The 14,103-nt window shown below is 35.9% G+C and overlaps 1 long non-coding RNA gene across 2 annotated transcripts in view; it reads right to left on the reverse strand.

The window, feature by feature from the left end:
* Positions 1-2,256: 2,256 nt before the first annotated feature.
* LOC144450228 (uncharacterized) overlaps positions 2,257-14,103 on the reverse strand; it is a 193,638-nt gene continuing 181,791 nt past the window's right edge. For both annotated transcript variants that reach the window (XR_013482213.1, XR_013482212.1), the window contains exon 5: positions 2,257-2,571. This is a non-coding gene — a long non-coding RNA (uncharacterized LOC144450228). The remainder of the gene's footprint in view (positions 2,572-14,103) is intronic.

The following is a 14,103-nucleotide window of genomic DNA, read 5'->3' on the forward strand; positions in this document are numbered from 1 at the left end:
TTACAGACACTATGATATCACACACCATAGAGTACTTAGAGATGCAGTGTGTATATTACATACACTATGATATCACACACCACAGCGTACTTAGATGCAGTGTGTATATTACATACACTATGATATCACACACCACAGCGTACTTAGATGCAGTGTGTATATTACAGACACTATGATATCACACACCATAGCGTACTTAGATGTAGTGTGTATATTACAGATACTATGATATCACACACCATAGAGTACTTAGATGCAGTGTGTATATTACATACACTATGATATCACACACCATAGAGTACTTAGATGCAGTTTGTATATTACAGACACTATGATATCACACACCATAGAGTGCTTAGATGCAGTGTGTATATTACAGACACTATGATATCACACACCATAGAGTGCTTAGATGCAGTATGTATATTACAGACACTATGATATCACACACCATAGAGTACTTAGATGCAGTATGTATATTACAGACACTATGATATCACACACCATAGAGTACAAAGATGCAGTGTGTATATTACAGACACTTTGATATCACACACCATAGCATACTTAGATGCAGTGTGTATATTACAGACACTGTGATATCAAACACCATAGAGTACTTAGATGCAGTGTGTATATTACAGACACTATGATATCACATACCTTAGAGTACTTAGATGCAGTGTGTATATTACAGACACTATGATATCACACACCAGAGAGTACTTAGATGTAGTGTGTATATTACAGACACTATGATATTACACACCATAGAGTACTTAGATGCAGTGTGTATATTACAGACACTATGATATCACACACCATAGAGTACTTAGATGCAGTGTGTATATTACAGACACTATGATATAACACACTATAGAGTACTTAGATGCAGTGTGTATATTACAGACACTGTGATATCAAACACCATAGAGTACTTAGATGCAGTGTGTATATTACAGACACTATGATATCACATACCTTAGAGTACTTAGATGCAGTGTGTATATTACAGACACTATGATATCACACACCATAGAGTACTTAGATGTAGTGTGTATATTACAGACACTATGATATTACACACCATAGAGTACTTAGATGCAGTGTGTATATTACAGACACTATGATATCACACACCATAGCGTACTTAGATGCAGTGTGTATATTACAGACACTATGATATCACACACCATAGAGTATGTAGATGCAGTGTGTATATTACAGACACTATGATATCACACACCATAGAGTACTTATATGCAGTATGTATATTACAGACACTATGATATCACACACCATAGAGTACTTAGATGCAGTGTGTATATTACAGACACTATGATATCACACACCACAGCGTACTTAGATGCAGTGTGTATATTACAGACACTATGATATCACACACCATAGCGTACTTAGATGTAGTGTGTATATTCCAGATACTATGATATCACACACCATAGAGTACTTAGATGCAGTGTGTATATTACATACACTATGATATCACACACCATAGAGTGCTTAGATGCAGTGTGTATATTACATACACTATGATATCACACACCATAGAGTACTTAGATGCAGTGTGTGTATTACAGACACTATGATATCACACACCATAGAGTACATAGATGCAGTGTGTATATTACAGACACTATGATATCACACACCATAGCATACTTAGATGCAGTGTGTATATTACAGACACTATGATATCATACACCATAGAGTACTTAGATGCAGTGTGTATATTACAGACACTATGATATCACACACCATAGAGTACTTAGATGCAGTGTGTATATTACAGACACTATGATATCACACACCATAGAGTACTTAGATGCAGTGTGTATATTACAGACACTATGATATCACACACCATAGAGTACTTAGATGCAGTGTGTATATTACAGACACTATGATATCACACACCATAGAGTACTTAGATGCAGTGTGTATATTACAGACACTATGATATCACACACCATAGAGTACTTAGATGCAGTGTGTATATTACATACACTATGATATCACACACCATAGCGTACTTAGATGCAGTGTGTATATTACAGACATTATGATATCACACACCATAGAGTACTTAGATGCAGTGTGTATATTACAGAGTACCATACTGATGAAATATTCCTTATTGTCCCCATCAATTCACTGAGACACTAAATCATGTATCCTCTCATAAATGAAATCTCTGTGGAAACTTAATTTTCCATAATACATAATTTCTTGCCAACACTGGTAACACATCAAAAAACAAATGTAGTATGGTAAGCATTTCCCAGTGAAAATTAAATGGTCATGGGTTTTGGTCAAAATTCAAGATTGTATATTTTGGCTAATTCACGTCAGTCTTGAAAAGAAATTGTATTCATGTTCCTGTTGACCTTGACTATCACTGAAGTCATTCCTTCATCACATCCATGTGGGTTTGTGTCTTCTTTCTGAATATAAGCAGACATGGTATCATCCTTGATGTAGAATCTCGATGGATGTTTACTTATAGTTCCACAATGTCTTTTCTCATCCCTAGCTAAATGGTCTTCTCATTTTCTGTATTTAAAGAAGAACAAAAAATCAGGTTTTAGTTATCAGCATACATGCCTTGAATGGACTGTCTGGGTATTACAGTTTTGAGTTATGCAGTAAATATGGATTTTGAACTACAAATATGGCCGTCATTTGGTCAAATTTGCATATATCGCAAAACAAAGTGAGTTGCATATGTACCACATGATATGTGGTCACCTATATGAATGAAGCAGCATATTGCATGTCTGAGAAATGACATATTACGGATGGACAGGCAGAATGATGGATGAACAGATGGCGCCCATTCTCCCCATCAATTGCCTTAAGTCAATGTGATTTATCCCAATTAGTAAAGACTTTGTGGCTACTGTCTCCAATGAGGCTGATCAACAATGTGGTGAGATACACTTTGGTGGTGCTGAATTGACCACGAGAGCACTGAAGAGCAAGTACATTCATTGTGATGATCATCCTAATGCTGAATGACTTGAACATGAAAATCAAATGACTTGAACATGAAACAGTACATAAAAATAGTAATTGATAAATGTTTTGATGACTTCATAATACCTGACACAACAACAGAAAGAGTGACTACTGGTAATGGCTCTACCGAGATTCATTTGAGTAGTATCAACCTAGACCATGCATACTGTGTTTCTAGACACATTGATGACCTACATTAAAATGAAAGATGCTCAGTAAATAACGATGGTAACTATCTGAAACTATACATTTTCAGAAATGTGATTATGTATACATTTGTTCATGGTGTGTGTTTTTATCATACTGACCCAAAGTGAGTGTTGTGGGGGTGACAACACAATTTCATTAATTCTATTAATTAGTCAATGAAAAAGTGTAACTTGACAATAAACTACAGAGACACGATGTTTCTGAATGTTTTAGATTCTTCAGATGTAAAACATAAATTGAACAAAATTCTATGCTCCTTACATGTCTTGTTCCTTTTGAAACAAGACAGTGAAAGAGAGGTATTATGAATCTAAACTCTTAAATCACAGTACTTCACTTTCACTTCATAATATTGTAAAAGACAGGAGGTGATAGGAACATAGAACTTTGTTGAATTTATGTTCACATTCTGATGAATCTAAAACTTTCACATTATGACTCCACATTCTGATGTCAAATCACACTTTCTCATAGGATGTTTTATAGTTCACACCCAAAACATAACCGTTTATGGTGAATGTGAACAAATCAACAGCACAACAGTAAAAGTCACATACGGTTATTATCATTAGTTATACATGTAAAAGACGTTACGGCATAGAACATCATGCATCCACTATGTCTTGACTTTGTACTTGGTTTATCCATCCATCGTTTTTGTAAGAAAACCAAAATACATAATGAAAAAAAAACAAGCAATCGGCCCACACATCTGATGCACTGAAATTGGGGTGAGTTGAAATCTAAACTAATCTTTGACCAACACATAAACGAGATTGTACAAACAGAAAACCGCCTAGTGGGAATAGTATGAAGGATTTTCAAGTTTCTCGACCAGGATACTTTTATATTTCTGTATCATAGACTAATTGGACGTCACCTTGAATATGCCTATTCAGTCTGGACACCATATAAATCAAATCAAATCACAGACAAAAAGTCTTCTTACTTGTCTTTGGTCAAATCAACACCATCGAATCAGTACAAAGAAGAGCTACAACATTGATCCCAGGAATGAAAGATTTATCATACCTTGACAGACTAAAAGCCTTGAAGTTACCAAGTTTAACTTACAGATGTGTTCGCGGCGATAATTGAAGTTTATAAATACACACATGGTTTCTACAAAACTCAATCTCCCTCACTATTGTAGTGAACCCTTCAACTTGTGGTCACTCTTTCAAGTTGAAGAAACCAAAAACACCATCACTGTATATCCGCCGGTAATTTTTCACTTATAGAGTCTTCCGACATTGGAATAATTTGTCTGAAGATGTTGTGAATACACCGACCATTGATTGTTTCAAATCAAGACTTCATAAATACTGGAAATCAGCACCATTTCAGTATAACTATATCATTGACCCATATTTCAGAAACTACAGCCGTGGAGACTTCACACTTGATTGACACTTACATCTCACCAAATGAAACTTTGTACAGGTCACTGACCTACATCAACAGTACCAAATGATGATGATGATGATGATGATGATGATGATGATGATGATGATGATGGTGGTGGTGGTGGTGGTGGTGGTGGTGATGATGCATTGATCCATCACTGTATGATCTCTACATTGTAACAACTCAACCATTACATTACTAGAGTGATATAACGGTAGTTGCATGAATAAAAGTTATTTTATAACCTTATTTCTGATTTAGATAGTTATCTCATTCAGTGTTCAACATTGATAAATCTACTGCCAAATTTATAACTTTGTTACATTACAAACATAAACAAGATATCAAATATAAAGCCATAGTGACCAGCTTGGTTTCATTATCAAAATTAAAAATAAGCGAATTTCTAGGTGACACGCAAGTATCAATCAACACCATATCAAAACTGACGAAAAATTTGATTGGTCAATCTATGGTCTGCTGTCAGATTCGGTTCTAAAATGACAATGTAGATTGATGATGAAACTATATGTAGTACCTATATAGGAAATTTGAGTTACATGTAATACACACGAAAAAAAACTTACCGCTACAGATTTATTTTCTCCACATTGTATTCTCGTCATCCATTGTTGATTGCTTCAACTCCAAATAAAGGCTGTGAAGTTGTATGTCAGCATTACCAGTTGTTGAAAGGTGAATGCTAGGCATATCTGACAACTCCATGGATGGCGGCTTTTAGGGGAGAACCATTTGATATGGGGGGGGAGGAGGAAATAGGTATGGCAGCAATTTTTGTCCCCATCACTGTGACAGCAATTTTTTTATATTGTCAATCCTGCATTAAATTATTTTTCCAGATGCAGAAGCAATGCAATTTTTTTCTCGGTTACCAATTTTGTAATGTGTGGTTCATAACTACACAGGGAACCTTGCACACCCTGTGACATTCACATGCCTAGGACAGGGGTGTGCACATAGCTGTACCAGCTCAGTTGAGCCACAGGGACTGTATCAGCTATGTGTACAATATCCATGTAACAGCTCTGGCCAACACACTAGGTGTAAACATACCTAGATTTGTAACTGGTATGCCAACATCAATGTAATATGGATGTGAAAAATAGCAATGCATCATAGGCTTTTACAACATCCATATACAAGAGCTTTTCCCCACAGCCATGTACCAGATATTTTAGCATAGCTGTAATATAGGTATTTCCCACAGCCATTTACCATCTATGTGAGCAATGCTAGTCAGATATGAACAAACGGGTTGCTACTGTAACAGGGTATTATTCCGCCATAGCTGTTACATGTACACTGCATGTGCACAACTGTGTGCTAGGTATGCAGTACTGGGATGTGCAAAACAGTCATGGCACAGAGGCGGTATTCCACATCCATTCAACAGGTTTATTTTTCACAACCATGTACCAGGTCTGTGGAAAAATATACCCTGTAACTGGGCTGTGACGCACACAGCTGGTATAGCTGTGCTCTTCTTCCTAGCACTAGGATGTCCTAGGATGTTCCCTGTATAAACCTACATGTCACTGGTTCACAACTAACTTGTTCTGTGTAAGTAGCAATAAGTAGCAGTTAACAATCCATGCTTCTATTTAAGATAGATAGCTGGTAAAAAAATCCATGAGGATTTGCCTAATCACTTGGCTAACTGACCTTTAAACCAATTTATTATTACCAAACAAAATAATCAAGTTTGAACCAACCTTGGAAAATGCTTCCACTTATTAACAAACTTGATCTAACAACCCACAGTTGGTTATATGGTAAACGCAATGTCATACACTTATTTAATATTGATAGTGTTAGGAATCCCCTTCCCTTTATTACTAACGGCCCTTTTCAGGGCCACCACATCTTCCAAAAAGAGAACTACCAAACTACTAAACTATAGTTTCAACAAATAAAATCTTCACAAGACAAACACACGAAACACACTTTGAACACTTTGGTAAAAATTATAAATAAATACAAGAGAAAATACAAACGATGGTTTTCCTCTAGTAGCCTCTGTTTGTAGATGTCTACCAACAAACATGTGGTTGTAGTATGGGCTCACCAGCTTCTCAAGAGATAGCTGACATCGCATTCCACAAACTTGAGTGTCGCATTATTGAAACATACATGGATAAAATACCACCACTTTGGACTTGTTCTGTGTAAGTAGCAATAAGTAGCAGTTAACAATCATTAAAAGTTTCGTCGGTCAGCTCAGAAACGGAAGTGCTATGCCGTGATTTACAAAGGTCATAGGTTCAAACAAACCAAAAGGTTGGATATCAAGACTCACACCAAACTAGTCTAGTTCCTATACAATATCGATCGTTACGATTTATACAATGTGTGGTTATAGAAACCACATTCTGGTCATCCAGACTACACCAAACCGACTGACACTTTTCAGTACCTCCACAGACACCCAAACACATGTCACCCAAATTCAGCCTTTAATGGTTGTTATTAAATTGAAACAATGAGGTATGAACGTGCAGTTACGAAGACGATTTTTAAAACAAATTGAAATTCTTCATAAACAAATTGACACAAGAGGATACAACAAATCAGAAGTGATTCGCTCATTAGGTCCATTATGAGAATAGGGAGACATTTCTAAAATCAACTCAAGAGATTCCTCTAGTTTTCAAAACAACATATACAGTCCCAACATCAAAGCGTCTAAAGTAAAAGGCGCATTAACAAAACATTGGGAACTGCTAGAAAATAATGTAACCTTAAACCAACTCTACCTGACCAAACCAATCATAGCACAGAATAGAACGAAACAAAAATCTTAAAGACATACTTCTCACAACTAAACTGAAGTCCTCTGCCTCTAAAAGCAAGACTAAAAATAGCCTTGCTGATCATAATGTGATTGAAATACTAGCATCTCTGCTTGAGAAACAATATTAAATTTTTAGCCAAACAAATGCGAGAATGCTGTCTTGTTGGGCATAACTGCGACTGATGAAGGACTCCAACAGCCGGTCCCAAACGTCTTAAAATAACAGTAAACAAGGTATCGACCAGGGGACTTATCGCCAATGTCTTCCCTGCTAACCTACCCTTATACCAGGGTCAATAACCTTGACAAACTGGTCACTTGGCTAACTGAACTTTAAACCAACTTATCATACCAATTTAACAAAATAATCAGCTTTAGAAAATGCTTCCACTTATTAACAAACTTGAATTAACAACCCTGTGGTTATATGGTAAACGCAATGTCATAAACTTATTTAATATTGATGGTGTTCAGAGTCTCCTTCCTTTTCTTACCGTCGAAATTTAGCTGATTTCAGCACATCACAACAATATTTTTTTTACTTTCTGTCTGTTTGAACAATTTTTTTTCTCAAGCTATTATGGGATCAATTTGTTTTCCTCCACTTGCTGACAACTGTTTTTCTCAAACCCCCCCCCCCCCCTCGAAATTAATTAATAGTTCACCCCTTAGGACCTCTGACTCTCACCGAATCAGCTTGCTTCCTCTATTTCGAACACCAATCTCGCAACCTGATTCGCTCGTCGAAATGGATTTAGAGAGAGGTCTTGGCGGCGACAGTAGAGAGCCCTCCATGACGTTCTCAGGAGGGAACATCTTGAATATGAGTGAGTGCTTCCGCGTCTTTCCGAGCTAGCAATGGATATCAATCGGTCGTCTGCTCATGCTCGCGCTTTATTTTGAAAGTGCGCCACCAACATCGATGTAAGGTAAAGCAGGACGATACAGTTCGGCACACGACCCAATGTTGGTCCACAGTGAGAAAGACTAGATTTTCAGGAGTTTCAAGTGTTTGTATTGATACTTTCGTTGAATCTGAAGATTATTACATCAAAGGGAGGCGGTGAACACTGAACATACACATCACCAGTAAGCTTCATTGCAAAACTATACAGTTACGATCGTTCGCTCACCTTTCACGCACATATATTGCTTATGTGTACGTAATATACTAATAATACATCATTGTACATTGCACAATTTGTATCCCATATTGTTATTCAATTATAAATATCCATAATCATAGCTTTATTGTTCCATGATGCCGATGACTCATGTAATTTGCACATAATTTGAAATTGCAGACAGGTAACCTCTTTGTATATTTGAAATCCATGTCGTCAAAATTTGAACTTGCCTCACTGAACAACAGTAGTGTGTACTTGCACTGGACAATAATGTAAAGAAGAAATGGAAAAACAAGTACTACAAAGAATAGTTTTTTTTTAATATTCTCAGTTTAAAATTAATTAGTACATTTGATTAGATATCTCCCCTTTGTTGTAAATTTTTCATTAGGACATAAAAATTGTTCAATATCAATTCTGTACAATTAATTTCAATAGTATATTAAAGCTATAACAGTAATACCAATATATATTTGTTATTTATAATGTAATGTGAGGTCAAATATGAAATAAATTACTGACACTATTCAACATTGTTTTTACAATTCATTTGACAGTTGTTTGTTATTGCATGCACAGGAAATTATTTGTAAGCAAAGAGAATGAATACAAGTTACAAGTGACTAAATCCAAGTCACAATTTGAAACTTCATATATTGTTACAATTCACCCCACATTGACCTAGGATTACAAGTTAGGTGTTATTAAATACCAGTTGTCTGGCCTAGAACCAAAGAATACTCCTTTGTAATCCTCCTGATTCAACTGATAAGATAAACACTGATGTAAGACCTGGGGATTGAAACCATTGCCTTTGATTACTAGTATTTAAAATCATTTTCTGTACATACTGTGTAACAGATGTTGATGATCAGATCACATTATATTTAGTGTTTTAGTTCTCTACTATTTATTGAGTAACAAACACAGACATGGTTTCCTCTTCTTTTCTTTTTTAACTACAACAAAACACATTCATATGACCGTTTTGAAAGTTCTTAGCTTTCTAGTATACTATTAAATCTATCAAATCTATCAATGGTGTTGTAGCCCAACTGTACCATACAGTTTTAAAAATGTGTAATACACAGTGAGCCATTCGAGGTATAGGTGGTTATTTGTTGTCTATTAATCCCTGTTGTTATCTTTACAATATATGTGATCATTTGGCTGTTGCTATGTGTGGTCTCGTTGCTAGGCACATTTGCATATATTTTAGAATGCTTATTCATTTGTCTATAATTCTTGTTATCTTTACAATATACGTGATTATTTGACTGTTGCTATGGGCATGGTCTTGTTTGTAGGCAAATCTATATACATTTTTGAATGATTATTCAATTGTCTATTAATCCCTATTGTTATCTTTGCATAATGTTATCAATTTGCTGTTGCTATGGGTGTGGTCTTGTTGCTAGGCACATTTGCATACATTTCTGAATGTTTATTCAATTGTCTATTAATCCCAGAGGTTATCTTGGTGAAATACATCACCGTTTGGCTGATGCTATAGTTGTGGTCATGGTTGCTAAGGACATTTTTAGCACAACTCAACTGAGGCTCAGTAGTGCTATAGGGATCGCCCAGCATCTGTCTTTCTGTCTATCTGTGTGTGTGGATGTGTGTGTGTGTGTGTAAATAAAATAAAGTACAAATACCAGTAATGACATTGTAGCACAACTGTACAACAGTTTGTAAAAATGTTTATCCATATGCTAGTCCATGCTAACAATAGGTCTTCATTTCTTAAATGGCTATCCAGTTGCCTAACCAACTATGTTGCTATCTTTGTGATATACATGATCATTTGGCTGTTGCTATGGGCGTGGTCTTGTTGCTAGGAACATTTGTGTATATTTTTTGAATGTTTATTCATTTGTCTTTCAATTCCAGTTATCTTTGCAATATACATGATTATTTTCCTGTTGCTATGGGCGTGGTCTTGTTGCTAGGCAACTTTACATACATTTGCTGACTGTTTATTCAATTGTCTATTAATCCCTGTTGATATCTTTGTGAAATACACTACTGTTTGGCTGTTGTTATGGGCGTGGTCATGGTTACTATGGATATTTGCATACTTTTTCGAATGTTTACTCACGTACCTACCAGATGGTGTTGTTATTTGATCAAAATATAGTGCCATTTGGTTGTTGTTAAGGGCGTGGTCATGGTTGCTAGTGCCAATTGTGTCAAAAAATTTTGAGGAAAACCTGCAGAATAACACTTCTAGAAATATCTCACCAAGTTTCAGTCTCATTGACCAAGTACTTTTTGAGATATAAATTTTTGACCAAAATTCACATTTTTACACCTAATTTGCATATTGCTAATGAGAACATTACATGGTTAATATTTCTTCATCTATACACCAACAGATGCGTCCGTGTTAAATTAAATTGGAATTATAGGTTTTTGACCAAAAAAACACATTTTTAGCCCTAATTTGAATATTTCTGAGGAATCATCATGTCATAAACAAATCTTAATTTACTCATCCCTAAGAATGTTCCCATCAAATTTCATGCTAATCTGTCCAGTAGTTTTGGAGTTTAGGTTTCAGACACTATGCCATGTCTATAGCTAACAAGCGACCTATGGGTCAGAATAGCTCCGCTGTTCTTTTTAGTTTTTATTCTGGTAGCGATGTAATAAAGTGGTTAGTGGTTTCATATGATGTCTCACTATAAAACACATTTTACACAGAAAGTTGGTAAAATATTGTACTTTTATACCATAGTCACCATGTTATAAAAAAATTTATTGTTATGAAAATTATACAAAATCTCAGAAAAATAATGACTGGGAAATGTGCACACACACACACATACACACACACACAGAAATTTTGAGGTTGGCTTTAAACAATTCCAGTGTCTTACAGCTTTAACCCTGGACAATTTTAATAATGAATAGGGATCTAAAATAATTTTGAGGCAATTCGAATTTCAATTTTCTAACAAATTTACCAAAAACACTGTCCATAAGCTTATTTGTCAACAACATTCAACTTGTAGTAGACATAACATCGTCTAATATTTAAATTTACGGAGTGTCTTGTGACCTGCGCCTGTCAGCAGACTCGGCCATTTTTTTTCATCATTCCATTGTATTAATAAACTTTTCTTTCTCTACAGATTTATAACTCTAATCTCAATCTTTGCACATCGATTTTTTTCAATCACAGTTTTTGATTAGTTTTCTCAAAAAATCTAAAGTTGTTTCAATCAAACTAAATATGACTGCAGTTTCAAAACTCTAAAAAGTTGCGTATATCCACACATACGCATCACGTTTAGATGAAATCTTGGGATACGTGAGACATCGCAATAGTTTGTGACGTCACCACCCACCATTTTTGAAATTACGTGTTTTCATCGTCGTGCTATGTACAATGTCAAACTACTAAGTAAAAGTGTTTTCAGAGTAAAATTGAACAGAAAACTAATGATCGGACACAACGTCAACACTTTATAAAAAGGTATATGAGGCTGTTATATTTTTTTGACAACGCTGAAGAATGCTAGTCGAAAGTTTGCAGCATCGTGTTTGCCCTGTAATTCACACGTACTGTACATGTGGATATCAATGTGTATAGCGTCAGCTGTTGTCAGTTCACACTTCGTCTTTATAAATAGTCGAGTATTTGTCATTATTGTAATTAATGGTCGTCTACATTGTTCTTTTCCAAAGACACTTTTTAATACTTCATTATCTTTTAAATCAATGCGACCATGTGGGCAGAAAATGAAAGTACAATTATTAAAGTGAGTGTGGGGGGTCGATGGTAACCAAATTGTGACACTTGAAGGTGGTGGTCGGCAACCTTTGAGTGGTGGCCGCCAAGACTGAGTCCCGGACGCTAGCGACCGGTGCCGACCGGTGTCGGCAGATCCCTGCATATTATCTGAAAACATCAAACTTTTATAGTGGGTCTGAAGTGTGATTTTAGTGAGTACCAAGAACTCCACGTTGCTTGCTGCTGGTTGTGGAAAATTGCCCGGTCAGATGAAGCAAGCTTCAACTTCCGGGTCAAATCAGTCGTTTTCTACCGAAAATTCTTGAACGGTCCGGACCGTTACACAACGATCCTACTAAATTTACTTGCCATGGTTATTTAAAACACATAAAAATCCACCTTTTTGTGAAATTTGTAAACTTTCCGGTCCGTATTGAGGAAACTATGACTCGAGCGAAAACCGGGTCAAAATTTCAAGGCCTCAAGTATACGTCCCGAATTTGTCGGAAAATCGGTATTCCTAAATGTAATGCCAAAATTTATTTTGTTGGCATGAAAGAAGAGATGTCAGTTGAGGTTTAGGCGTTTTAGTATCTAAAATGGTGGACTCTAGTGAAAGTTACGGCGAGTTGAAAATACCAAAAAATAAGGCCCGTGAGCAGCCATTCAAACTGTAACAGTCGCTATATGGAGGATAGATTGTATGCAAAAGAGACCGGATGTTGCGGACTGGCTGATTATGTAGAAGGGGTGCCGAATTTGGATTTGCAACCCTGTTTCGAACAAACACTTGTCATTTGGGCGCCCAATGCGTGGAATTATGAGTATAGCACATATTACATTGCTTGTTTGACGCCAATAGTGTCTTTTGAAAAGTGGCAGTTTACTTAAAGTGTCGTCGACTGATTTCCAATATGACGTCGGTCACAATGCTCATTAACATACTAATTTTTTTGTTAAATTACAAGAAAAAAATCATAAAAAATAAAAATGAAGATGTGCTGACTTGAAATTAACAAATCTGAGTAAGCTACCCCCTGCGCATCAACACACCAGATATCAAAGCAATCTGACAGGTAGTATTTTAGGAGATGATGAAAATGTCATTTTTTGAAAAAAAATCATAAAAATTGAAAATAGCACAGATCAACTTGGCATGAACAAATCTGAATAGCCTCCCCCAAGGGAACATGCACACCAAATATCGAAGAATTCTGACTGTCACTTTCGGAGAAGATGATGAAAATATAAATATTTGACGGACACCAATGATTCCACCTATACTCTATTCCTTAATACACACCTATACCTAAAGCTATGCTTTCAGCTTTCACTGACAGCGGAGCTAAATAGACAAGTTATAACAATTTGGGAAGGGTCAAAATAGGTGTGTATATATATATTCAGGCCATAGATATATGTGTTGGTGTATATTTGGCAATACATAGGTCATTTTAACACCTTGTGTATATCATTAATGAAACCATAACAACAACAAATAATAGCAAAGACATAAAACACAACATGTATCTCATATTATCTTAACAAAGCCCATTTTTTAGAACAGGCAAAGTCAGAGAGGCCAAGCCAAAATGATTTGGTCTCATGCCATTTTGTTATTTGTGTGATTTTTTAAACCAAATTTACTGTGCAGCTATAGTTTAATTTACCTAACAGCATACACATGGAACCTTGCACACCCCTGTAACATTCATATACCTAGGGACAGCATTGTGCAAATAGCTGTACCATATCAGTGGAGCCACAGGGGG

This window comes from Glandiceps talaboti, chromosome 19, assembly GCF_964340395.1.
Source record: "Glandiceps talaboti chromosome 19, keGlaTala1.1, whole genome shotgun sequence".
Taxonomy (NCBI): domain Eukaryota; kingdom Metazoa; phylum Hemichordata; class Enteropneusta; family Spengelidae; genus Glandiceps; species Glandiceps talaboti.